This window comes from Pleurodeles waltl, chromosome 3_2 (assembly GCF_031143425.1).
Source record: "Pleurodeles waltl isolate 20211129_DDA chromosome 3_2, aPleWal1.hap1.20221129, whole genome shotgun sequence".
Taxonomy (NCBI): Eukaryota; Metazoa; Chordata; class Amphibia; order Caudata; family Salamandridae; genus Pleurodeles; species Pleurodeles waltl.
In genome coordinates this window covers 155,822,360-155,848,544 of record NC_090441.1, presented here as the reverse complement: position 1 = coordinate 155,848,544, position 26,185 = coordinate 155,822,360, and the positions used below count along the sequence as shown (strand labels likewise).

At 43.6% G+C, this 26,185-nt stretch overlaps 1 long non-coding RNA gene across 1 annotated transcript in view; it reads left to right on the top strand.

Annotated features, from left to right (window-relative positions):
• The first annotated feature begins 1,958 nt into the window (after positions 1-1,958).
• Positions 1,959-26,185, top strand: part of LOC138286612 (uncharacterized) — a 41,745-nt gene continuing 17,518 nt past the window's right edge. The window contains exons 1-2 of the long non-coding RNA XR_011202023.1: positions 1,959-2,032; positions 3,428-3,483. This is a non-coding gene — a long non-coding RNA (uncharacterized lncRNA). The remainder of the gene's footprint in view (positions 2,033-3,427; positions 3,484-26,185) is intronic.

Genomic DNA, 26,185 nt, shown 5'->3' with positions numbered 1-26,185 from the left:
GGTGCCACTGATCAATGCCCTGCTTGTCAATGGTGGTGATGCTTTGTATTCAGGGGCCTGTTGACCCAACTTTTTCCGACCTTTTGCTGTGACACAGTCAGCCCTTGTGGATGCAATGCTTATGCCCTACACAGTTCAGAGGGAGCGGGTAGAGCCTCGTAGAGCCTCCAGGATCAGAGCAGTGGCGTATGATCATTGTTCTTAGGTGGTTCTTCTGTATTGCGCACCACCGCAATGTTATAGAGTATGGCAGCGTAGATCCAGTGCAGGACCCACCACTCCCCTATTCCCTTACACGAAGGGGGGCACAAACAGTCCCGAGTCCCTCTCTGTGTTGGCAGGGGGGGGCACTCGTCACCTTCCCTTGGCGCCTCATGCAGTGCAGGGGCCACAGGAGTGTTGTCGCTTTATGGGGTCTCTGGCACAAAGCAATCGTCATACAGTGCCACTGGCCACGTGTGTACCCATTGTTGCCACAGATGAGGCGTCCAGGCACTTGATCGCTTTGCAGGGGGTGGAAAGAAAAGAAGTGCTACCCCTGTGACATCACTCCTCACGGCAGCCCTGCAACAGTCTTGAAAGGGGGAGGCCCGCTTTCTACTTGAGCCCCAGTGTGTTTCCGATGTGGAATGGGGGTAGGGCGATAAACAAATGGAGGGAGGGAAGAAAAAAAAGTGGGGGGCTGCATTGGTAGCACAGGAACGAGGTGTGAAACACCCCATTTCTCTGTGGGCGGTACCCCCGTAATGTAGTCTTGCACAGCGGCCTATTTCAGCATTGCGTTCTGCAGATGGGTCTCTTGCCTTCGATTTCCCCTCATCTCCTCACAGCCTTCTGCTGCATCGCTCTCAGCGATCAGAGCACCGGAGGTAGACTAGTGTGTCTGTACACAGGCTGGCAGCGGTTGGCTCACTTTCCGTGCCAGGGCTCACTCCGGCTGCCCGCCCATGGCCACGTGTGCAGGGGCGCCAGTCTCCAGGCCCGAGCAGGTCACCCCTCTTAGGCAGCATTTCCGATCTGCGGGAAGCCAAATGGGCCTCCACTGTGTCCACCATCCGGGCCTTGTGGACTCGGGTCCTCCTGAAAGAGGGATGGCAGCAGGTTTTGCAGGATCGTGCATGGCCTGATGAAGTGATCTCAAAGCCCGTTCGCCATCTTGCGCGGCTGGCCACGCCTTCCAGCACTACACTTAATGGCTCATAATGTCACTGCACAGAACAGAACATATGGTTTAATGTGCTGTCTACAAGACTTACCATATAACATTCTGTGCCTCTTATGTTCATTTTTCTCTCTCTCTTCAGTTTGGTTCCTTTGATATGTAAATTAAAAAACAAAGGGTCTGATTTAGATCTCAATACTCTGTCACAATCGTGACGGAAATCCCGACTGCCATTTTATGATCGCCATAGGATATAATGGGATCATAATACGGCGGACGGTATATCCACCACATTGGTGAGAAGTATTCCCCTCTGCCAAGATCTAAATCAGGCCCAAAGACTTAAAGAATAGAACAGTCTAACCAAGTACAAAGGGCCTTCTTATTTGCTTACAACAGGGTCCCCAAGTTATATACACAAACATGAATCTTGAGGTAATGTGGGCTTTTGACCTTCAGGGTCTCAGAATAGCGACATTTGCAAGGTTGCTTTACTTGAAAGGGCAGCTTTGAGCCCACATCCTGCGCTCTGCCGTTCTGATATTTGAGGTTCAGCTGCAGTGCGTTTTCACACACGAGAGATTCTGAAGCGCTAGACTTTGGAAACAGTCTGGAAATCCTTAAAAGGCAAAATATGTCAATTTTGAACCCTTCATATCTTGGCAAATTTATGTATGCAGTTATTTCATTTGATGAAATGTCATCATTGCGGCCCTGACGTCTTGGTTGTGCTGTGGTACCCCTGATTGGACCGCCATTAGTCAATCCACGCCTTTTATCATCAGTCACGTGATGCCAAGTTAAAGAGAAGAACTGTATATAAAGTGTCCTTGATTTCCCCTGAACTTGGGACAGCTATAGAAGAGAAAGGTACATTTTGGAGCCCTCTGAACAGACAATTATTATCCTGTCCATCTGTCTTTAGTCTCTCGGTCTCTCCATCTCTCTCTCTCAGTCTTTCTCCCTTGCTCTATCTCTCTTTCACTCCTTCTCTCTCTCTCTCCCTCTCTCTATCTCTCTCCCACTCTCACTGTCTTTCTCCCTTTCTCACTCTGTCTTGAGCCTCCTCTCTCTTTTTCCCTGCCCTGCCATCTCTTTACCACTCTGCTTGGTTCATGCTCTCTGCTCTCCTGGCTCTATCATTCAGTCTCCTCGCCCTCCTTCTCTCCCTCCCTCTCTCTTTCAGTGTCTCTTTCTCTCTCTGTCTGGCTCCACATCCGCCTCCCCTCTCCCCTCCACGGTCAGGTTCTCATCTCTGCCTCTTACCTACATATCCTTCCTATGGGGTCTCACTTTTCTCTCCACCACTATCCTTCCTCCCTGTGGGCTTGCACTCTGCTCTCTCGACTGTCTGTCTTCCCTCACTCGTGCTGTCTCTGCCGTTTTATGTGACATGTTTCTTAGTGTGAGCACAACTGCTTTTCACCTTTGAGAAATGCAGGCCCAGGGGATGGGATTCCCGGGGCCAGAAAAGGTTTGGGGGGGAGGGGCGCGTGGCCATCTTCCCCTTCCCTTTAAAGTTAATAGTAACCCTGGGGGATACGAGCCCCAGGGCCTAACAAGGCTCAGCGAGGGGAGCCAAGGCCGCACATATTGGCTTTGGCACTTCTTGTTGACTGGGTAGCTAGTCTTAGTCTGTGTTTAGTTTTACATTAAGGTCTCAACGCACCAGAATATATTTTTGTAGAGAAGACATTTTGATTTTCTGTTGATAAAGATCTCTTTGTTATACAGGGTGGGGAGGTTGGACAAGCAGGATGTATAAAGATCATTGGTTAATATCTGCCTTTTGTTGGAATAACACACTAAGCATCTTTATCCATAGTGTAAATGAGGTTCTTTTCACTAGTGCTAAAAGTCTGACTGATTCATTTGTCCACCAATTCTCACTCTCACTTCTGATTGTGAATGCTGCAAGACGGGAGCTCAGTCTCCTGGGATTTATTTTGTAATTCCTCAGGTGCTGCGGCACCATGACGTATTTCATATAAAATGATATAAAGGAAGTCAGTCTCTGTGTGATTGATGTTTATAGTCTGCTCGCTTCCCCATCATGCTTATGTTCTCTCTCATCTACTTTGTGCCTCTGTATATTTTGTTCTCTATCATAATTCAATTTAAGAATGTATTCCAGGCATGACATATGGGTCTGCAAGTACCGAAGCTCCATAGATGAATAGACTTCGAATTAGTCGTACAAGAGTTTGTGTGTCTCTCAAAGTTTCAGAGCCTGACATTTATTACGTGGGTTGTTTGTCATTACAGCAAGGTTGAGAACTTTGAGGTACAACAACATCGCAACCCAACCAGAAGATCGCAGAGTAAGTGTGTATTTTATACTCATAACGCCACATCTATGTACCTTGATTTGCCTCATAATGTGGTGGTTATATTTTTTGGTATGATTTTTTTTTTTTAATCATTTTGCTTGCAACAAACATTTGTAATATAGTCCACACGATATCCACCACCCACCCTGACCTCACAACAAGGTTTCACCCCATCCACCTTTTCCTTTCTATTCGGATTCCTGGAGTACTCCCCTAGTGTGCAATGTGTTGGTTCCGGTCCAATTACTCCTGATGAGAGGGAGTCAAATTCCGAATCACTCCTTCATTCATTGTCTTTCCATTTCTCCCCCATCACCTCCAATCCTCCCCATTTTTTCCTCAAGTTTGTTCATAAAACCACACCCTTTTTAGATTTCCTTTTCCAGAAGTTTATAGAATTCCATCCCTAATTCCCAATCTTGCTGGGTCGAGTGGTTCCGAGCCCCATCTCTGTGCAATGTCTGGTTTAATGTGGTGTTTACATTTATGCTGTGTTTGCAATATTGTATGTGATGTAACACATAACATACAGCGATCCCCTGACCTACGTAGTGAACACCTCTCAAATGCCGATCTCTGTATGCCTACTCCCACCAAGATTAGGGGAAGAATTTATTACAATTATGTTAAGCAAATGATGCTGTTGTAATGCATTGTAGTCTCACAGGCTTTCAGGTGCAACTGAATGAATGTGATGATTGTTGTAAAGTGAGTGAATCAATCTTCAAAGTAGCAAAAACAAAATTTACGGTTTGTACTTGATGACGCTTAAATGAAGGTTTTACATTTTTTTGACGCTTAAACGTAGTGCTGCAATAATCATGTGTGACTTTAACCGAACTAATAAAGATTGTACGGGGACAAAATGTGCCCTTAGAGTAGTTTGCCAACATTTATAAGCGTGCTTTATATAACGTGGTGTATTAGAATTGCACTAATCCGACATAATCATAAACGTGTGCTATGATTTGCTTGTTTGAAATGTTTTAGCTTAGCATTACTTTAGTGGAGGCTTTGGCCTAGTTGCCATGTCTCACGATTTAGATGCTCGTATTTTTCCAATGTGCTAATAAACGTGTATTTCTGCTTGAAGCTGTACTTTTCCACTGAGATCGTTCACCTGCTTATCTTAAGGTTTCGTGCCAGCCTGGCATTTTTCTCTCTTTGCTCCAAGGTTAATCTGCAGGTGCGGACAATGGAAGCTCTGAAAATGAGTTAATTGGTATAAAATGTCGCAACTTGCGTACCCGTCTCCAAGGATAATGTATGCTTAAGTAAAAGCTTGAGAACTGTTGTTTTTGATTGGACAATTTGAAGCTAACCTATGAACCCTCCAATGGAAGACCCTACTGGATTTGAACTGTTGTCTATTTAAACCAGGTGCACGAGAAGAAAGCAGCCATTATTGCTGTTACCAGCCATTACCCGGACATCATTGACATTGCAGCCATTACAGCTATTACCAGCCCGATACCCGCCATTTTGCAGGACATTGCAGCTATTATGGCCCACCTTGCTGCGACGCCATTTTGAAAGACACTTTGATGCTTTCTCTAATCGAGAGAAATAGATTTAAATGATTCCTACCCTAGAGACTTTAACTTTGATCCCTTTGCATGAAGTAGTAGTTTTATCTTGCCGCCGTGAGGCAATTGCCCCGTCCACCCCTGCCCCTTTGCCCCGTCCCATGCTGATCGAGAAACGGTACCTGTGAGACGAAGACTTCCTTGAATGCTGATTGTAATTGGTAAATATGAAAGGAAATTGTACAATTGCATTGTGTTTCTTTTAGGTAACCAACTGCTGATTTTTGATAAGAGCCCTAGCTAGGAGTTTTCTAAATTAATGTTGCTAAATTGTTTTTGCATGAAGTCCCACATGCCGATACTAATTTGAGGTAGATGAGGATTCCTTTGTTGCACGATGCAATTTGAGACCTTTGTTATGCTGACCAATGTATGCAATTAGTCCATTACAGATTATAGTTCTAGTGATTTGCATTGCTATTATCGAATGCCTTGTTATTCAAATGCTGCATAGATTGCATCTTTTCCGCCGTTATGGACAGCTATTAATGTTCATTTACGTTTATCATTTGGTGTTGAGACACATCTATATTGTGCTAGCTTTGTTAATATAGGGAAATAAATTCACTAACTTTGAATAAACTGGTGTGGTTATTCCTGACTGAAAGGTCAGGGTTCGCCGAAATGTATTCCGGATTAATTGTTAAGTGTTATGTTGATCAGGGTATTGCTTATGTTCGTTTTTGATTATTGATTTGATTAAATTGACTGATCTCTGGTGAAGAGAGTCCCACTTAGCCAAAAGATTCATCGGCCTAAAGAGCGTCCAAATACAGGCAAATTATTACCACGGAACGCTCTATCAGTAGATGGTAGCAGAGGACGGTTTCGCCTTTTGGGACCCCGTACTCTTAAAGTACATGGTGTTGAATTAACGGTTACGCCCTTTGAGACCCCGCTCGAGAAGTTGAATTAGATTTTTCTTGGATAAAACTGATTGAGAAAATTATGATGGGCTAAGTCCACCGCGACTTTCCCGGGATCTCGGAGCTTGCGAATGAAGAGAATGGAGGTGTGAGATCAGCGTTGGTGGTACTAGTGACGGTATGAGAGAAGTTAGGATTTTGCGCTTGCACAGCTTATTGCCGCAGATTGTGTGAAAAGGTTGCGAGGATTTTAGAGAATAGCGGAGGTGCGACTCCGAGTGTAGAAGTAGGGAAGTCGTCGAACTTCATAGAAATAGCGGAGGTGCGACTCCGAGTGTGAGAGTAGGGAAGTCGTCGAACTTCATGTGCATGTGGCGCTTCGTGCATAAAAAGGTTCACATGGTTGTTGTTGTTGAGACGGGCCCTGCGAGGTCAAGAGACTCCGGAGTATGTTGAAAAGTGTATGAGACACTTGTTTATATTGTGGTCTGGTCGGTTTAGTAGGTTGATCGGGCGTGGTCAACGAGTCGGTACGTGTGTTAAGGGAGTGAAAGAAACTTCGACTTCGGGCTTTGACAAAATTCTAAGTGCACTAGAATAGATCACTGACAAGTTGAGAGCAGTCTGCGGGTCAGATCTGCTTGCGAACGTGGGGACCGAGAAAGATGGAATAACTGCCGAGGCTAGTGAAAAATCCCTAAGGTCCTGAAGCGATTGTGTTACCCTTCCTGTAGTAAACCGACAGATCTGTTTTATTATTATTATTTTTTTGGTAGCTCGCGATACATGCAAGAAGTTGTTACGAGAGGAGCTGAGTGAAGGAGGACTAGCCGCGAGGCTTTGTCAGCCGCAGTGTGTGTGAGTGTGACGTCACTAGGAGCCGCGCTGGGATAGGTTGGTTGCAGAGAAGGGTCGCGCACGGATTGGACGCAGTCCGTGGGACTCGATTGGAAGGGGAAAGGCAAGCGAAGAGTATTCCGGGAATTAAAGTCACCTATTGATTACATATTTTGTGAAATAAAAGACGAGAAAATGAAATTTTTTAAAGCATTAAGGAGTGCGATGAAGGGGGAGTCTTACATTAAAGCGAGCGTAGGAGAGGAGACGCCGCCCGAAGGTACACCAGCTTACATTGTAATGGAGGAAAAGGGGGTAGCTCCGTGCCTATGGTTAAAGCAATGGCACAAGCTGACAGAGAAACATGGGAGCGTAGCGTTCCCGATTCATGGAACATTCAATATAAGGATCCTAGAGAATTTGAGATTCGCGATGTACGACATGAAGGTACCTCCAAGGCCAGCACAGTTTGAGGCTCTAGCGATTTGGGAACTAATGGCTAGACAGCAGCAGCAAAATAAGTTCGAGACTAGGATAAGGAAGGTAGAAAAGACACTAGCGGACGCTAGGTGGGATAATGCACAGAAAGTGTGGAGGTCAGATGTATTGCAGGGGATAAAATTGTTTCCCGCAATTACTAAGGAAGAAGAGGAGACAGGTAAGAAAGCTACCTGTAAGACAAATAGGAGGTGTTCCAAAGATAGAGAGGACGAGGAAAGGTTGAGAAGAGAAGAGGAGTTAGAGAATGAGGAGTTAATAATGCAATTGCTGAACGACCGTCCACCACCTTATGCAGAGAATGGACAAGGTCCAAGTACCAGTTCTGCCCCTCCGGCACCGGTACAGAATAATGAAACTCAGAGTTCAGAAACGCTATCGGGATCTAAGGACCCGAGTTTACTGTTCACCCCGCAGATACCGCAGGTTAGGAGAATATATCCAGATGTGCCCATGTTGAAACCAGCAGAAAATTATCAGCCGCAGGTCCCAAGGTACTACAGCAGTGACAACAGTACAGGAATGATTCTAGATCCAACCGCAATGGGAGGACAGAATGGTCACTACCCAACATTGGCACAAGCTGAATCCACCCAGTTTTTGATGCCTCAAAAGCAGATGCAGGGGGGAAACGCACATGCTCAGATGACGGGGAGTCAGATGGGCATGCCGGCAATGATGACCCATAGTGTGGGAATGAACATGTCTCAGAACATGGGAAATGGACAAAACCCAGATGCGATATCGCAACCCATTACTGTAGGTCCACCGGTACCTTTGTACAGTCAGCCTAACTTAGGTATGAGCGGTCAGGGATCAATGCTGCAGAGTGGGACAGAAAGGAGGTGCATAGAAAACACTCCAGGGATAACTCCGATAGCGGCTCAGCCAACTGGATCTGGGTCCTTGATGGAGTTTAGTCCCATATGTGCTCAGTCGACAGTGGTGAGGTCGAGCCCCCCACTGATAATACCTCTAACATCGAACACTGAAAAGTTGCCACAACCATCAATGGCAGTCGATGTGAATGCTACACTGATGGGGTTGAATGCGCAACAGCTGACACAGTGGTTCAACAGTCTGAATTCCACACAAAGCTCAGCCAGTGGGAAGGGAGAAGATTATCTGAATAGTGTCAGGTTGAACATGGAAGCACAAGAATTGGTGGAAGGGACTATGGGTGTGAATAGGTTAGAGTCCTACTCGGAAGAAGAGCTGAGGTATCTATGTCCCAGGATTACGAGGGAAGTGAACAAGGTACATAGAAGCTTGCAAGAAATAGCTGACAAAAACCGGGTTGACATAGACAAGACGAAACACTTGAGCAGGAGCTACAGGTTGGATTTCGGGACCACAGATTTTGAACACATGAGGTCAGCAGGCATGAAGGCACACCTTAGAGAATTGTTGCAGAGTGCACAAGTGTGGAGGTGCTTAGACAACTGGGAAAGCAGATGGGCAAAGAGAAAGGAAAAGAGGAAAGACAGTGTCCCAGAGCTCAACGAGAAAAGACCACAGAGTAGTGATGCAGTAACCATGTTACCAATGAGGGAGACAGCAGGGGGAAAATTAATACATGTACCATGGCATAGAAGCGACATTCAGTCTTTTACGGATGATTTTCCCAAACTGAGATAGAAACCGATTGAATGGTATCAACAGACTGACAGGTTTGTGAAGCTTGCAAAATGTCTCTGGGAAGACCTGAACACTCTCTTTGAGATTGTGGTTCCGGCAGATTTGTGGGAGGATTGCAAAAGAGCTGTGGGTTGGCCGACAAGTGAACCAGAGAGAGACAGGGATACGGGTGCACCATCACCTATGGTGATGAGCCTGTACTATAAGGTGATTGAGCATTTGAAGACGAAGGTTGCCGCGAAAAATGTGGATTGGCAGAAGATCGATCGAACTGCCCAAGAGGCTAAAGAGTCGATTCATAGTTACTATGAGAGGTTGTTGAAGGCGTTCAAGAACTACAGTGGCACGGAAACAATAGAGGCGAAGGACATGCTTCATTTTGTGTTTAGATTTGTGGAAGGGCTGAGACCAGAGATAAGTCAGATGATAAAGTCGCATTTGATTTGTTGGCAGTCGAAACCTATTGATGAAGTGTTGAATTATGCGAAATACTGTAGCGACGAAATTGAAGTGAAACAGAAAAGGTTGAAAGAGAAAGTGATGATGATGCAGCTCAAAGCAGCTCAGACAGGTCTGCAAGGTTTGCAAGGGTTGCAAGGGTTCCAACAACAGGTACCGCAACAGCAGCCGCAGTTGCAGGGAAATATGACGTTTCAGCCACAGGCGAGAGGCAGAGGCAGAGGAGGTTTTGTGAATAATGGTCCGGATTTGAACACTGTTGTGACTCCGAATGGTGTGCAGACATTGAAAAAGGTGATGCCGTGTCACGTGTGCGGAATTGTCGGTCATTGGAAACACGAGTGCCCGATGGTGGTGCAGCAAGGTGCAGGTGTTGGTCAGCAAAACAATGATGTCAATGCATTTCAGACAATGAGGGGACCGAAAATGAGAGGTCCAAACCCAAATTTTCAGGCCATAAATCAGTTGCAGGGATTACAACCTATGCAGCCGCAGCAGATGCAGATGCCCCGTATGCAGAGGACGCAAATGCAGCCAATGCAACAGCAGTTTCCCATGGTACCTAATCAGCAAATGCAAATACCTTTGGCACCAATGAGTCAGCAGCAAGTGATGGTTCCTCCACAGGTCTCGGGTCAGGTAATGAATACAAATGGCACCGTACAACAGTTCCCATTACAGAGTGAGGATGGAATAAACAATGTATGGGAGAGTGAAAGTTCAGGAGAGGCAGGAGATTGTGTGCTTGCAGCATCCTTGGAAGTTGATCAAAAGGGTCCGTACGTGGAGGGAAGAGTAATGGGTCATCGTGTCTCATTCTTGGTTGACACAGGAGCCACACGTTCAACTGTTAAGAGCATTGAAGTACCAAATTTGCCACTCTCAGGGGGAACAGTTCAAGTGGTGGGAGTAGCAAACAAACACCTGACAAACCCAATTACAGATCCGGTACCAGTCAGCATTGGTAACTATCAAGGGTTACACAAATTTGTGGTATGTGACTCAAGCCCGATAGCACTGTTAGGGAGAGACCTATTGAGCAAATTGGGTTGTTCGATTATGTGTTCGAACGATGGAATAAAAATCCAGACGAGCAGTGATGGGGAAGAAGAGGACAGTGTAGAGGGGGATGAGATGGAAACTGTCGATGAAGAGTATCCTCTGATTTGTCTTTTCCCGATGATAACTGAAGAAGATATTCCAGCTGAATTACGGGAAACAGTCGGAAAGGAAGTGTGGGATATGACAGGGAAAGAGGTGGGATTGATGAAAGGAGTGGAACCAGTGAAAGTGACTGTAAAGCCCAATGCAACCTTTCCCCAGACCCCACAATACCACATGGCACAAGACACCCTCATGAAAGTTGCCCAACTTATTGACGAATTTGTAAAACAGGGAGTACTGAAGGAAGTGTTAAGCAGTCCATGTAATTCACCAATCATGGGACTAATAAAGCCGAGTGGAAAGGTCCGAATTGTACAGGACTTGAGGAAAATAAATGACATCATAATTAAATGTTGCCCTGTCGTACCAAATCCAGCTGTGATAATGTTTCAAGTCCCTTGCGATGCCGAGTGGTTCTCAGTCATCGACTTGTCACAAGCATTCTTTTCGGTGCCTCTTCATGAGGACAGTCAATTTCTCTTTTGTTTCAAATTCTTAGACAGAGTGTACAGTTGGTGTCGAATTCCTCAAGGGTTTTCTGAGTCACCGTCAATATTCAATCAGATTCTAAAGAAAGACTTGGAAGCATTAGAATTGCCATTCGAGTCAACCCTAGTACAGTACATCGATGACTTACTGATCGCATCTAAGACAGAAAGTGGCTGCACAGCTGATACCATTGCTCTGTTGAACCATTTGGGAAGGAATGGACACAAGGTGTCTCCTTCCAAATTGCAGTTCTGCCAGAAGAAAGTGAAATACTTGGGTCACCAGATAGAGAAAGGGTCACGGAGAATAATGAAGGAAAGAATAACGAGTGTACTTCAAATGAGTCCACCAAAGACAAGGAGGGAGGTGAGGAAGTTTTTGGGAATGGTGGGCTACTGTCGTCAGTGGATTCCCAACTTCTCAACTCTAGCAAAGCCTTTACTGAAGCTGACCCAGAAGGATGCCTTGGATCAAATTGAGCTGAAAGGAGATGAGATGGATGCTTTTATCGAATTGAAAGAATGCATGTGCAGGGCTCCAGCTTTAGGTATGCCTGATTACACAAAGCCTTTCACATTGTTTTGTCATGAACGTGATGCATGTTCTTTGTCTGTCTTGACTCAAGCCCATGGTGGCATAAACAGACCAGTAGCGTATTTTTCAGCTACTTTGGATCCGGTCGCAGCAGCACTTCCAGGGTGTTTGCGCGCCGTAGCAGCAGTTGGTATCAGCCTCACTCAGAGTGAAGGACTAGTGATGGGACACCCAGTAACAGTCATGGTCCCTCACTCAGTTGAAATACTTTTGACCCGCTCCCGAACGCAACACATGACTGGAGCAAGACTCACAAGGTATGAAACGATAATCCTGGGCTCACCGAATGTGCAGCTGAAAAGGTGCACTACGTTGAATCCAGCAACCTTGCTTCCCGGTGAAAATGCTGAAATTGAGAACGCTGAAGACGTCGAGCATGACTGCCTTCAGGTGACTGAATTTTGCACAAAACCTCGACCTGACATTAAGGATACTAAACTTGATGAAAATGACCAAATTGTTTTCGTTGATGGTTCATGTCTAAGAGATGGGATGGGAATTTTGAAAGCAGGATATGCTGTATGTACTGTAACAGGTGTCTTAGAAGCGTCCTGGCTTCAAGGAGTCTATTCTGCACAAGTAGCAGAACTTGTAGCCCTTACAAGAGCATGTCAACTGTCTGCATTGATGAAAGTCACCATTTACACCGATAGTCAGTACGGGTTTGGAATTGTGCACGACTTTGGACAACTATGGTCACAGAGAGGTTTCCTGACTTCTTCAGGATCCCCAGTGAAAAACGGGGAGAGAATAAGGGAATTGTTACACGCCATTCAAATGCCAGCCGAAGTTGCAGTGGTAAAGTGTAGTGCTCATACAAAAGGACAGGACTATGTTTCTCTGGGAAATGCATATGCGGATCAAGTCGCAAGATTTTGTGCCTTGAACTGTATATTACTCAGAGATTAATGGAATTCGATAAGTGAACCAGAGCTCGAACCAGCTGAAGCATTTGCCTTGAAGATCGTAGATACAATAGATGAACTAAAACCATTACAGAATAACGTCAGGGAGGATGAAAGAGATTCCTGGATTAAATCACAATGTATAAAGAGACCAGATGAGTTATGGGTTTCAAATGAGGGAAAATTTGTTTTGCCAAATAGTCTCTTATCACAGCTTGCGCGGTTCTATCATGGGCAGGCTCACCTAGGGAGAGATGCCATGATAAGATTGTTCAAAACTGATTGGTTTAACCCCAGATTTCGTCAAGCTGCAGAAGCAGTTTGCCATCGATGTGTCATTTGTCAGCAGATGAACCCAGGAAAGGGAACAGTTGTGAACGCGAGCCACATTGGCAGGGCCAGTGGCCCGTTTAGTAGAATGCAGATGGACTTCATTGAGATGCCTGTGCATGGAGGTCTGAAGTATGTGTTGGTGATTGTGTGCATTTTTAGTCACTGGATTGAAGCATACCCCACACGTAGAAATGACAGCCTTACAGTTGCAAAACTATTGTTGAGGGAGTTGATACCACGTTTCGGATTCCCGATCTCTTTAGAATCAGATAGGGGAAGTCACTTCAATAACGAGGTGATAAAGTTACTTTGCGAAGCGCTGAACATTGAGCAAAAACTGCATTGTAGCTATCGCCCTGAAGCCTCAGGACTGGTGGAACAAATGAATGGTACATTGAAATCAAGAATGGCGAAAATATGTGCATCGACAAATTTGAAATGGCCTGACGCATTGCCCTTGGTGCTAATGTCAATGAGAAACACCCCTGATAGAAAGACTGGATTGTCTCCGCACGAAATTCTCATGGGCAGGGCTATGAGACTTCCTGCAGTTCCCGCAAACGCGCTTTTGAATATTACAGATGATATGGTGTTAGACTACTGCAAAGGTCTGGCTGACGTGGTTCGCTCTTTCTCTCACCAGGTGGAAGCAACCACCTTGCCACCGATCCAAGGTCCAGGACACACACTGAAAGCAGGTGACTGGGTCGTGGTAAAGAAGCACGTGAGAAAGTCGTGTCTGGAACCCCGTTGGAAAGGCCCTTTCCAAGTGATCCTGACGACCACTACCGCTGTGAAGTGTGCGGGAGTTCCCAACTGGATTCACGCCAGTCACACAAAGAAAGTGTTGTGTCCCACGGATGAGGAAGTTGAAGCGCTGAAACTGCCAGTGCCTGATAAAACAGTGCTGAGCGCCGAGACAGAGCAAACACGAACTGAAAGTGAACAGGCAGAAACAGGAGAGAGAGAAATATTCTCTGGGGACGAAACGACCGACTCACTTGGGGAAGACCAAGGAGAAAGTTCAGACAGTGACGAAGCAGCTGAAGGTGACAAAAGGCCTGAAGCAGCTGAAGGTGACAAAAGGCCTGAAGCAGCTGAGGGTAGCAAAGAGCCTGAAGCAGCTGAAGGTGATAAAGAGCCTGAAGCAGCTGAAAGTGATAAAGAGTCTGAAGAAAGTAACGGTGACGAAGGGCTCGAAAGAGGTGAAAAAGCAGGAGAGCCTGATCAGAGGAGGGCTTTCCCAGAAGCAGACGATACAGAAAAAGAAAACGAGAACGTGATTGATTCCCCAGAAGGAGGGGACAAGGCAGAACAGAACGAAACAGTTCAAGCTTCCACATAAAAGGTCGCAGGTCCATCAAATGGACACGGTGCAAAGAGGAGACTAAGTACATCACCAATAAAACAAAGGACTAAAGAAAACTTGAACGACGGAGAAAGGCCAAAAGTGAAAGAGAAAAGAAAAGAAGTAACTGTCGTGGTACCATCCTCAAGTGAAGGAAAAGACTTGGCCAAAGAGGAAAGTACCAGTGAGGCAGAATCAAAAAGAGAAGCAAAATTGAAAAGGAAAAGGATACCAAACAGGAGATATTCCGGTCCAGAATGGGCATATGTAGTCAATGACGATTGGACTGACGAATTTGTATCTCTTAGCCTCGAGAACGAAGAAGAAGAGATACCAATAGAAAATAAAAGTTTTATGGACTCTGTCGATTGAAAGGGTGATAAATGACATTGCTTGCTACAATCTAACGTGATACAAACAACCAGCTGAGACATTGCTAAACCGGATGAGACATTTGCTAACCTGATAAGACTTTTGAAAACCTGATTGACTCTTAAAATAACGTTGCAAAATGAAGAAAAAAAAAAAAAACAAAAAAAAAGGAGTGAGTTATTGAACTTTGAAAAAAAAAAAAAAAAAATTTGAGTTATTGCCGAATTGAGACAAATGCTGCTAACCGATAAATGACTGGCCTCTTGAAGAAAACTGTGTGAACATTGCGCTCGTTCAGCTTTGTAACTGATTGCTAAATAGTTTCTTTTTAGGTGCTTCTAGCTCTCTGATTCTGTACAGATCATGACGCAAAACAGTAAAAAGAAATATTGTAAATATGTGTGTATAGGCTTGGTAATTGCATGTGTACTAATAATAATGGCAATAGTGCTTGGAATGCATGGTAAGGGTGAGAATGAGAAAATCGATGCTTCCACTTTTGCTCCTGTTACTGTCACTGAACTAACCGCATTGAAAAGACTAGAATTGGATGAGAGACACTTGCATGATAAGAAAGAACTTTCGTATAATGTTTTCTATCGCTTGCTAACAGAATATGTTGAGACTATGGATGCGAAAGATTGTTATGTGTGTACACAGATACCGACATCAGTAAAGGAAGGGGTGACTTATCACCACATGCCTCTTACATACGGGATTACATGTAGTATAGTAATGTCTAGATTTTATGGTCAAACTAACATACAGTATTTTTACTCAAATTATGATGTTACCTTTGCATATGTTCCTATAATAGCGCAGCTAAGCCAGATTGCTAAAGATTGGGATGCTAAAATAATGAGGGAATTTTTCGAGCCAATGCAACCTTTTGAAACGGCTCACGCTCATAGGGAAAACCTTACCTCCTCGCTCTCTGCAGTAGAAATAAGCTTTTTAGATCGCACAGATGATAGAAGGGCACAAATGAATGCGAAATTAGAAAAAGAGCTAAGTAAGAGGACTTCAGTAGATCACTATGATTTTGCCGCAATAAAAACACAAGGGAGAATAGCTTTAGATGCTTGGCATGTAGGGAAATTTTGTATATATCGAGGTGAATCTTATTATGATAACATTTTCGTAGGAGCGAGTGAGTGTAAGCATACGTTTATCTTTAAGGCCAAATGGACATTCATGATGAACGGACTTGACCCTGTCATACCAGGCGTATATTACATTTGTGGGTATAATGCCTATTACCGTCTTCCGAAGGGATGGTGGGGAAGATGTTATTTGGGTATAGTGTTCCCAAAGGTTTATCAACTGGATGACTTATCGATGATTCCAAAGACATCTGGATCCCATCGTATCCAGAAAAGAGAGACCGCAGCTGCTGTGGTAGGAGATATATTTGGAGCCATGATTCCTTCGTTGGGAGTTGTGTTGAATTCCATCAAAATAAGAAAGTTGTCCACTATAGTGGATAACATGTTGACAAAGTTTTCAGGTGCTATAATCCTGATAGATGCTGAACTTGCAGCGGAAAGAGCTATGACTCTTCAAAACAGGCTTGCCTTAGACATTCTTTTAGCAAAGGATGGCGGCGTTTGCAAAATGCTTGGTGCGCGCCACTGTTGCACGTATATTCCTGACAACAGTGTGAAAATTAAAACTATGCTTGCTAATCTAACAAAAGAGAGTGCAGATTTGAAGGAATTGAAAGAACCAGGAGTGTGGGAGAAGGTTGGAAAGGGACTTGCTTCAGTGGGAAATTGGCTTGGTGGCATTTGGAATGGAATATTGCTAAAAATAATACAGGGAATTCTAATAGTTCTAATTTGCATATTTGGAATTTGGGGAATAAAAAGGGGAATATTAATGATTATGGAAAGAATTAAAAGAAGGAAGGAAGAGAAAATGATGAAAAGAATGGCAGAAGAATACAAAGCAAGGACAAGGGGAATTAAAAGGAAAAGAGAACTGACAGAATTTTAATGGAATAAAATTTGTGGGGATAGTTTGTGTGATGACAAGTAGTCATCAGAGGAGGGATTGATGACGCTGAAATGAAGGTTTTACATTTTTTTGACGCTTAAACGTAGTGCTGCAATAATCATGTGTGACTTTAACCGAACTAATAAAGATTGTACGGGGACAAAATGTGCCCTTAGAGTAGTTTGCTAACATTTATAAGCGTGCTTTATATAACGTGGTGTATTAGAATTGCACTAATCCGACATAATCATAAACGTGTGCTATGATTTGCTTGTTTGAAATGTTTTAGCTTAGCATTACTTTAGTGGAGGCTTTGGCCTAGTTGCCATGTCTCACGATTTAGATGCTCGTATTTTTCCAATGTGCTAATAAACGTGTATTTCTGCTTGAAGCTGTACTTTTCCACTGAGATCGTTCACCTGCTTATCTTAAGGTTTCGTGCCAGCCTGGCATTTTTCTCTCTTTGCTCCAAGGTCAATCTGCAGGTGCGGACAATGGAAGCTCTGAAAATTAGTTAATTGGTATAAAATGTTGCAACTTGCGTACCCGTCTCCAAGGATAATGTATGCTTAAGTAAAAGCTTGAGAACTGTTGTTTTTGATTGGACAATTTGAAGCTAACCTATGAACCCTCCAATGGAAGACCCTACTGGATTTGAACTGTTGTCTATTTAAACCAGGTGCACGAGAAGAAAGCAGCCATTATTGCTGTTACCAGCCATTACCCGGACATCATTGACATTGCGGCCATTACAGCTATTACCAGCCCGATACCCGCCATTTTGCAGGACATTGCAGCTATTATGGCCCACCTTGCTGCGACGCCATTTTGAAAGAGACTTTGATGCTTTCTCTAATCGAGAGAAATAGATTTAAATGATTCCTACCCTAGAGACTTTAACTCTGATCCCTTTGCATGAAGTAGTAGTTTTATCTTGCCGCCGTGAGGCAATTGCCCCGTCCACCCCTGCCCCTTTGCCCCGTCCCATGCTGATCGAGAAACGGTACCTGTGAGACGAAGACTTCCTTGAATGCTGATTGTAATTGGTAAATATGAAAGGAAATTGTACAATTGCATTGTGTTTCTTTTAGGTAACCAACTGCTGATTTTTGATAAGAGCCCTAGCTAGGAGTTTTCTAAATTAATGTTGCTAAATTATTTTTGCATGAAGTCCCACATGCCGATGCTAATTTGAGGTAGATGAGGATTCCTTTGTTGCACGATGCAATTTGAGACCTTTGTTATGCTGACCAATGTATGCAATTAGTCCATTACAGATTATAGTTCTAGTGATTTGCATTGCTATTATCGAATGCCTTGTTATTCAAATGCTGCATAGATTGCATCTTTTCCGCCGTTATGGACAGCTATTAATGTTCATTTACGTTTATCATTTGGTGTTGAGACACATCTATATTGTGCTAGCTTTGTTAATATAGGGAAATAAATTCACTAACTTTGAATAAACTGGTGTGGTTATTCCTGACTGAAAGGTCAGGGTTCGCCGAAATGTATTCCGGATTAATTGTTAAGTGTTATGTTGATCAGGGTATTGCTTATGTTCGTTATTGATTATTGATTTGATTAAATTGACTGATCTCGGGTGAAGAGAGTCCCACTTAGCCAAAAGATTCATCGGCCTAAAGAGCGTCCAAATACAGGCAAATTATTACCACGGAACACTCTATCATACTAAAAGGCAAGTGTGAAAGGGAAGAGATAGATGCTGAAAGGACAACAATTAGAGTGAGTGAACTAACATACTTGCCTAGGAGTGATTTTTAAAATCAATTGAAATGTTGATAGCCATCCTGTGGCACTTAAGCAGAGAGCACAAGCACTGCAGGAGCCTTGAAAAGAATGGGTTATGAATTGAGTTTCAAATCATTGGAGGTTTTGAAAGAAACATATAATATAAATATGACTAGCCTATGATGCTCTATGGCCACGAGGTGCTACAGGAAAAAAGAAGTCAAGCGACTCCAGAAGGCCTAAATAGAGTACTCAGAAAAACTGGTGAGGTCTCCCAAGGGGTAGAGTACATACTGTGCTTAGCGTGGAACTGACATATATAATTTATTGAAAGATTATCAAAGAAAAATTAATTATTGGCATGGTATCACTGAATCAGCGACAGGCTTGATGAAGCACACTATACAAATACATTTAAGAGCATACCTATGAGTGTTTACTGTCATGATTGCACCACACAACATGGTACATGCATGACGCAAACCTTAAGTCATATTTTTGAAGCCGTGCAAAGCCACTTTGCGTGGATTTGATTGACTCCAAAAATATGGAGTAACACAAGGCAGTGGAAATCGCTGCATTGCCTTACTCTGCCCTAGGAAAGTGCTCCGAGGGTGTTCACACATACATCCCAAGGTTTGTGATGCATTCCCAGATTTACAAAACCTGGTAAACCTGGGAATGTGCCTAAAAGATACGCCTCACAGCAGATGCGTTAATTAAGAGGAGAAATATTTTTAGTTCTCCTCATTGCTTCCTCTTTCTTCGAGTGCTGCATTCTGCGGCACACATAGATAGAGGACTATGCCTTTAAGGATTGTGTTTGTGCAGGAAGGTGCCCCTTCAATCCCAAAAACAATCCTGCATGCAACTCAGGCACCCTTGCACCATGGTGCAAAGGTGCCGACGTTGGCGCTAGGCAGCCCATTGTGCGCCAGTGCAGGGGAAAGGACAGGAATGCACAGTATGCCTTAAATATGGTGCATTCCTGCACCTTCCCAGTGATGCAGTGCAGCACCGCAAGGAGACTTGCTCAGCTACACTGTGCCCTTTGCCACAAATATGGCCCTTATTGTCTTCGAATAGAATTGCAGGGCACAAAAATCAAAATAAATCATATTGACTGTTGACTCTAGGTCTGGTGAAAACAAGCAGCAACTGTCAACTTAAAAGAAACAAACTGGTGAACAATCTGAGAAAGGAGAGTTCTCTTGATAAGGACTTACAGAAATGTAAGAATGATCTAAGGTATTTTCATGTATTAGAAATAACATATGATGTTGAACTGCAACCATATATAACAAGCATGTGCAATAGAATGGGTCCCGCATTTGCTCGATTTAGAGCTAATATAGTTGTAAAATCCTATCTGGACTTTTCTTGCCACAGTTCACATAAGCAAGCCAATTCAAAGTGCCATGGCCACCATGAGCATGAGCACGAAGGAGAGACACAAAAGGAAAAAGAAGTTTGCTCCCAGTCAGACATATCAGCAATCATGCAATTATCCATGTAACAGGGTCTGTGTCCAAGACGGTAACAAAACTGCCCCAAGGAGGGACAAACGTAAAGCATTTACCAATGATACCAAAGGATTTTTGAAAGGCAAGCCCATGAACAAGTGATAGTGATGAGCGTGCAGTGGGCGTGGTTAAAAGCCCACAGATAGATTACACTAGGCCAGAGCACTTGCGCTCTCGACCTAAAAATGGAGGACAGGAACACTAGAATATGGTTAAAGGAAATAAGATTTGCACAAGTACCCTAATTTATTACATTGAAAGTTAAGACGAAATAAGAAGTTGTTACTTTGCAAAATTGTCTCTTCTGCAAGCAGTTCCTATCACAGTATTGCACCTGATTGTATTTTGCACATAGTTTTTAAATACAACTGAGGATATACACAGAGAGGGAGATATCTAAGAGTATTTTAATATTCTTACCCTTCGTCTCTCACAATGTGTTAAATTTATACATAGGTCTCAAAATAAAATTAAGTCATCTCTAAACATTGTACATTAATTCATAAGGGAGTGGGACAACTAAGAACATTTAAAGTTTTTTATTAGTAACAGCTCACTAAGGGCCAGATGTACGAAAATAAAATTTTGCATTTCTTAACTAGCGACTTCATAGAAATCACTTTTTAAGAAATGCAAAATGCTATGTACAAAGATACCAATTTCCTAAAAGCAATTCTTACAAAGTATCACTACTAGGAAATCGGTATTAAAAAATCCCATTGCATTTTAGTCAATGGACCAGTTTTGCATTTCCTAATTTTTAGGAAATGCTAAGCCAGGGATGGAAATGGGAAAATGGTCCCCCTTGGTGCACCTCAAAAATAGGGGTTCACCTGTAGAGCACACATATCCCTAAGGGGCGTGTGTGCTCTATTGCAGTTAAAAAAAACCTTGGGGTGCTTTTTAGGGTAGAGCGCGCAAAGTGCTCTGTCCCAGTTGTTATCTCTCTACAGGCTTGTAACCACGCCCATCATTTTGGTTGGTTCGTGGGCTTGCCTCTCAATATTCGCTTGACTTGATTAGTGGAAGGCATGCATATGTCATGCCTTTTCCGGTGTTTGGCCCTCCTCGAGCTCACCGGTCAACTACTGAAAACATACGAGGCTCCATATTTTCCATATGGTTGCTGCACTACTTTTTCTCTTTGTTTCGTGGGCAGTGCAATCTCTCTGGGCAGTAGTCACGTGCTTTGCATGACATCGATCCTGTTATGTAGATAATTGCACTTTTGCCTGTTACATGGATAATTGCACTTTTGCCGATACGTTTCACTGCAAGCTAACTTCTGTTTCCTTTTGTGGTGTTTGCTTTGCACTCATGGCGGCCGTAGGCTCGCTTATGTGGAACTGTTTATCTTTTCATTTTCAATTTATGTAGCAAGAAAAGTCCGGTTAGGAGTTTACAACGCTTATAGCTCTAACTCGAGCAAACGCGAGACCCATTGCATTGCAAATGCTTGTTTTAAATTGCACCTTGTTACCACTGACTTCAAGCCGGTGGTAATTGCATCTCTAAACAAGCTTAAATCGCATTTTGGAAATGTATTGTACATCAGAATAGGAAATGCAAACAGGAAATCCCTATTTGCATTTCCTGTTTTGGAAATCGCAATTTGCGATTCCTTAAAGGGCTTTGTACATTAGAAAAGCCCAATTTGCATTTCTTAACAGTCCAAAATACTGATTCAAACCGTTAAGAAATGCAAACAGGCTTTGTACATTTGGCCCTATGATTCTAGTTCACCTCTTTATATTTCTGGAACATTTTATAGGTATTGGGGCAGTACTGTAGAATAACAGCATATTGCAGTCTCGCCCATCTTGTACTTTAACGTATGTTTTAATATTTTAATATATTTTACCGTCGATATTGAGAGGAAAGATAGACTGTGTTGTTTTTTTGCACTTTCTAAGGCGTAAAAGCTACTAGAAGGACACCTAAAAATGTTTTAAACCTTCCATCTCCTGCAGCCTATGTCGTATTAAGTTTATTCCTCGTCTCATTGATATGAATTCTAGTATATCTCTCTATAATGCAGGCCATTCTAAACATTACTGGGAAAGTAATTACATATTTTTTGGCACTTTCAAACATTTTATTTGCACTTAGCTCCAAACTGACATCGGAGGGAGTGTTTTACTAATGTAAGTACAGTATTGATTGTGGGGTTGCCTGCATTCGAAAAAAAAAAGAACAGAAAGAGGCACGATTTTTAAATGTTTTAATTTAAAAATGTACTATATTTTAAAGATGTTAGTGTTTGTATTATCTAGAAAGGCATATTATCGAACACAAATAAAAGAGATGAAGGTTGTGATAACCTAGACAGAACGTAGGAGCTCCCCACAGAGTCCTCAGCTTACAAACACCAGTAGTCTATGGAGTTAATGCAGGAGCAACCCGTAGAAGGACCAGGGATCCACCCAGGAGCAACTCAGGAACAACACACAATACTCCTTATAAACTCAATGATAAGTTTTCTAAGGAGTCCCCCGCATAAACCTAATCAAGAACTCTCGGACGGTGCAGCTCAAAGCTCATGGTAAGAGCTCTACAGAGTCCGCCCTGGAGCAACAAAGAAACACCCACAACAGGCACATATTTCAGGCTCCAGGGTATGTGTACGTACGGTGAATGCTGTGTAGAGTCCACACGATCTCCCATTCCTGGAGAGTTTGCAAATGCAATGTTTTAGGCACTGAGATGGTAGGAATATTTTGCTGTACATGCTTCTGGTAATGGCTTGCCGTCAGCCGGAGCTTTCACGGCAGCCAGTGTCTCATCATCCAATCTCATATGAGAACGAGTAATTGCTGCAACAGAAGCCATGACTACTGCAGATTTGGCTGCTTCATCAGCATCCTCATGAACCCACAAGATATATATATATACATATATATATATATATATATATATATATATATATATATATATATATATATATATATATATATATATATATATATATATATATATATATATATATATATGGGACAGCAACATCTCTCAGGCTCCCACAGCCGCAGAGTCCAATGGTAGTGGTACACCCCATCACTATCTCTCAGCACTCTCTCTCGCAGACGGTCTGGCAAATGGAATAAATCACATATCACATGCACTCGAGCAGCATGCTGATAATCTTGAGCTTTAATAGTCCACTAACCCATCGTAAACAGCAGTTTACTTGATGGCAAACCCAACACGTTTCAGCATACAATGCCTTGATCACAGGTGGATTGCTCGCCTTCCATACACTTCTTAAACACCCAAGGTGAAAATTGGGAAAAAACATAAAAGAAGGACAGACAAATCCCTTTCTTTCTCGCGGGGAGAAATGTTTAATAATATGCGACAGCGAAAGACAATGTGTATATTAGATCTCCATAAATGCCTATTATAAAGTAATTCTATCATTATTTTAGTGTGTTATCCAAGCCCCCAGAAACTCTCATTTAGGAGAAAGATCACTGCATAATACAAAAGTAGCCTGCAATGGCAAAGGAACATCCTAGTTCCCTTCTCTTCAAATAAATAACAATTCATTGTATTCCAAAATCCTCACATGCAACTTAAAGAAGAATTTCAATTATGCACCAGTGGGCTAAATACATTGAGCAACACAATACAGCTTCAGTGGGCATATTCAAAACGTACTGTATCAATGAACCCTGAGCATTCAACCTATAGCAGCAGGGTGATTGTGCCATCCTACACTACATTAGTTACACTCACCAATATTAGGTGTCATAATATACATAGGGATAAGATAGAAAATCTATCCCAGGGCCCAGTGCACCTGCAGCCCAGACTGTGTGAAAATCCTGCAGAAGGGTCTGAATACCATTACTGATGTCCCGGATATAAATCAGGGCATATTCTGCATTTAGGGGTATTGCATGGATTTCTCCCAACACCGGGATACCCCACTCTCCCCCCAGCTGGCGTAGCTTTTGAGCCAGAGGCTCCATGGCTAGAGGTAACATAATAGAGGCGACAGCGAGCATCCTTGCCGCGTCCCTCATTTTACTTGGAACAGAGGGAGATGCAATGTCCTATCCAGACCCTCACCTGTGGCTCTACATACAGCAGTCATATCAAAGCCTGTGGCCTCCCCCCATCCCAAACACCTTCAACGTGGAGTAGAGGTATTCCCATTCTACTATATAAAATTCCTGCTCTAAATCTATGACCAGGCATGCGGTGAACGGCCAGCAGGTTGGGGCCAGCTCCATTGCTCTGTATAGTCTAAATATGTTCAGTGTAGTGAATCCTCTGGGAATTAACCCATTCTGGTCCGGATGCACCAGTCTTTTCATGAGTCCATAGAGGCGGCCTGCTAAAATCTTACTCAGTACCTTGTCATCGGACCCTAAGATGAACAGAAGGTGGTAGGAAGCAAAATCTGCCAGGTCCTTACCCGGTTTGGGAAGGGAGACTAATAGCGACCCCCGCATGCTTTTCGGCAGGTGACCCTCGTCTCTCGCTAGTTGATAAAGTTCAAGTAATCTAGGGGGAAGTTAGTGCTCAAACACTTTATAAAATTCAATAGGGAGCCCATCTAATCTCGGTGTGTTATTGGTGGCTGCTCCGTGAATCGATCCCCTAATTTCCTGTATCGTGAGAGGAGTGTTGAAGTCGCCGCTCTCTAACGGGGTTAAGGTGGAGATTTCGACCTCCTCTAGGAAACTGCATATGTTGTCCTGTCAGGCCACTCAAGGGGGATCATAAAGTGCGCACTATTGTGCTGTGAATGCTTCATGTATTTGTACCTGTTGGAGGGCAAAATCTGTTGGAGACATGCGGATCCGCAAAATGGGTGTTGGGAGTTGGCACTACATAACAACCAGGCCAACAGGTGACCGGCCTTGACACCTTCGGCATGTATTTTGGCCTGATACAACCTGAAGTTGACACCATGTATTTGCTCCACTAATTGTGTGTGTGTGGCTAGTGCTGTATTTAGGCCAGCCTGCACTACAGGGTCATCTCTAGCAGTAGTTGCTAGGGATTTCAATGATGTTTCTGTCTGTGTCTGGTCTCTGTGTATCGTTGCCCTCACTCCCACCACTGTGCATATAAAGTGGCCATGTAACCTTCATTGCTTCCCAATCAGTAAGCTTAGACCTGGATGTGCCCCAATTGTCAGTGAAATAGTGACTCAGTGTGTAATTTGTCGCGTCTCAAAAAGCCTGCTCTTCTAATAAGGCCGTCTGCAGCCTCCGGGTGGGGACTGGCGGCTGGACAGCTCCTCATTCTAGCTATAGTTGCATTGGGTTGTGGTTAGAGAAGGTCCTACCCAGATTTTCCACCGCAGTTGCTAGAAGGCAGGTAGCGGGGTCGCATAAGATCCTATCTAGCCTGACATGTAAGTCATGTACAGCCAAGTAATATGAAAAATCAGTCATATTCAGGTATAGGGATCTCCAGCAGTCTAGCAGTGACCAATTCTGAAGCCACTGAGAGAATAATGCAGCTGCCGACACAGCTGGGAAGCCAGGGAGTGGAGGGTGTGAGCTCTCCAATTGTGGATCAAGTATACAGTTAAAGTCGTCCCCTAGTATCCAAGGGATGTGAGTCAAGGGTATTAATGTTGTGGAGAGTTTAGAGAAAAAGGCTTATTGTGCCATGTTAAGGGTATATATACTGCCCAGTAACATGGCCTTTCCATCCAGGGGGCCCTCAGCAAACACATATCTGCCCTCAGGGTCCATGTCTATTTACAGGAGGTGAAAGGGGACTTCTGGGGGCATCCAGATTAAGGCCATTCGTGCGAAGCCCGAATATGTGGTGGAGTAGCATTGACCCCTCCATCGCCTCTGCAAGTGACCTTCCTCCCCTCATCACATGTCTCTCTTGGAAAAAGGCTATTTATACACCTCTCCTTCTTAAATATCGCTGCATGGAGTGCCTCTTTCTAGTGGTGACCAGCCCCAGATGTTCCACATAATTATCTTGAGCTTAGTGATCTGCCCAATAAGTAAGGTGTGCTCCTTTTGAGGACATATATGTGCCTTTGTGACACTGTCCCATGTTGTTAAACCTATGATAGACCTGAAAAAAAGGTTGAAAGCAGATCACATATTTTAACTGTTCATATAACCTGAACTCCCAACTTCCAGTCCAGGGCAACCCTGGAACCTGAGGCCACCCAAATAAGTAAAATTATAACCCATAGTTGGCGTTCTCCTATGCTGACCTTCCTGGCTAGGAGTCAAACTGCTAGGGGAGTGTCCAGCCCTGTTGAGGATGTATATTACTGCTGCTATTGTGGGTTGCAGCAAACAGGCGAACTCTGAGCGGAGGAACCCATGTTGTTTAGATGATCACTCACTGC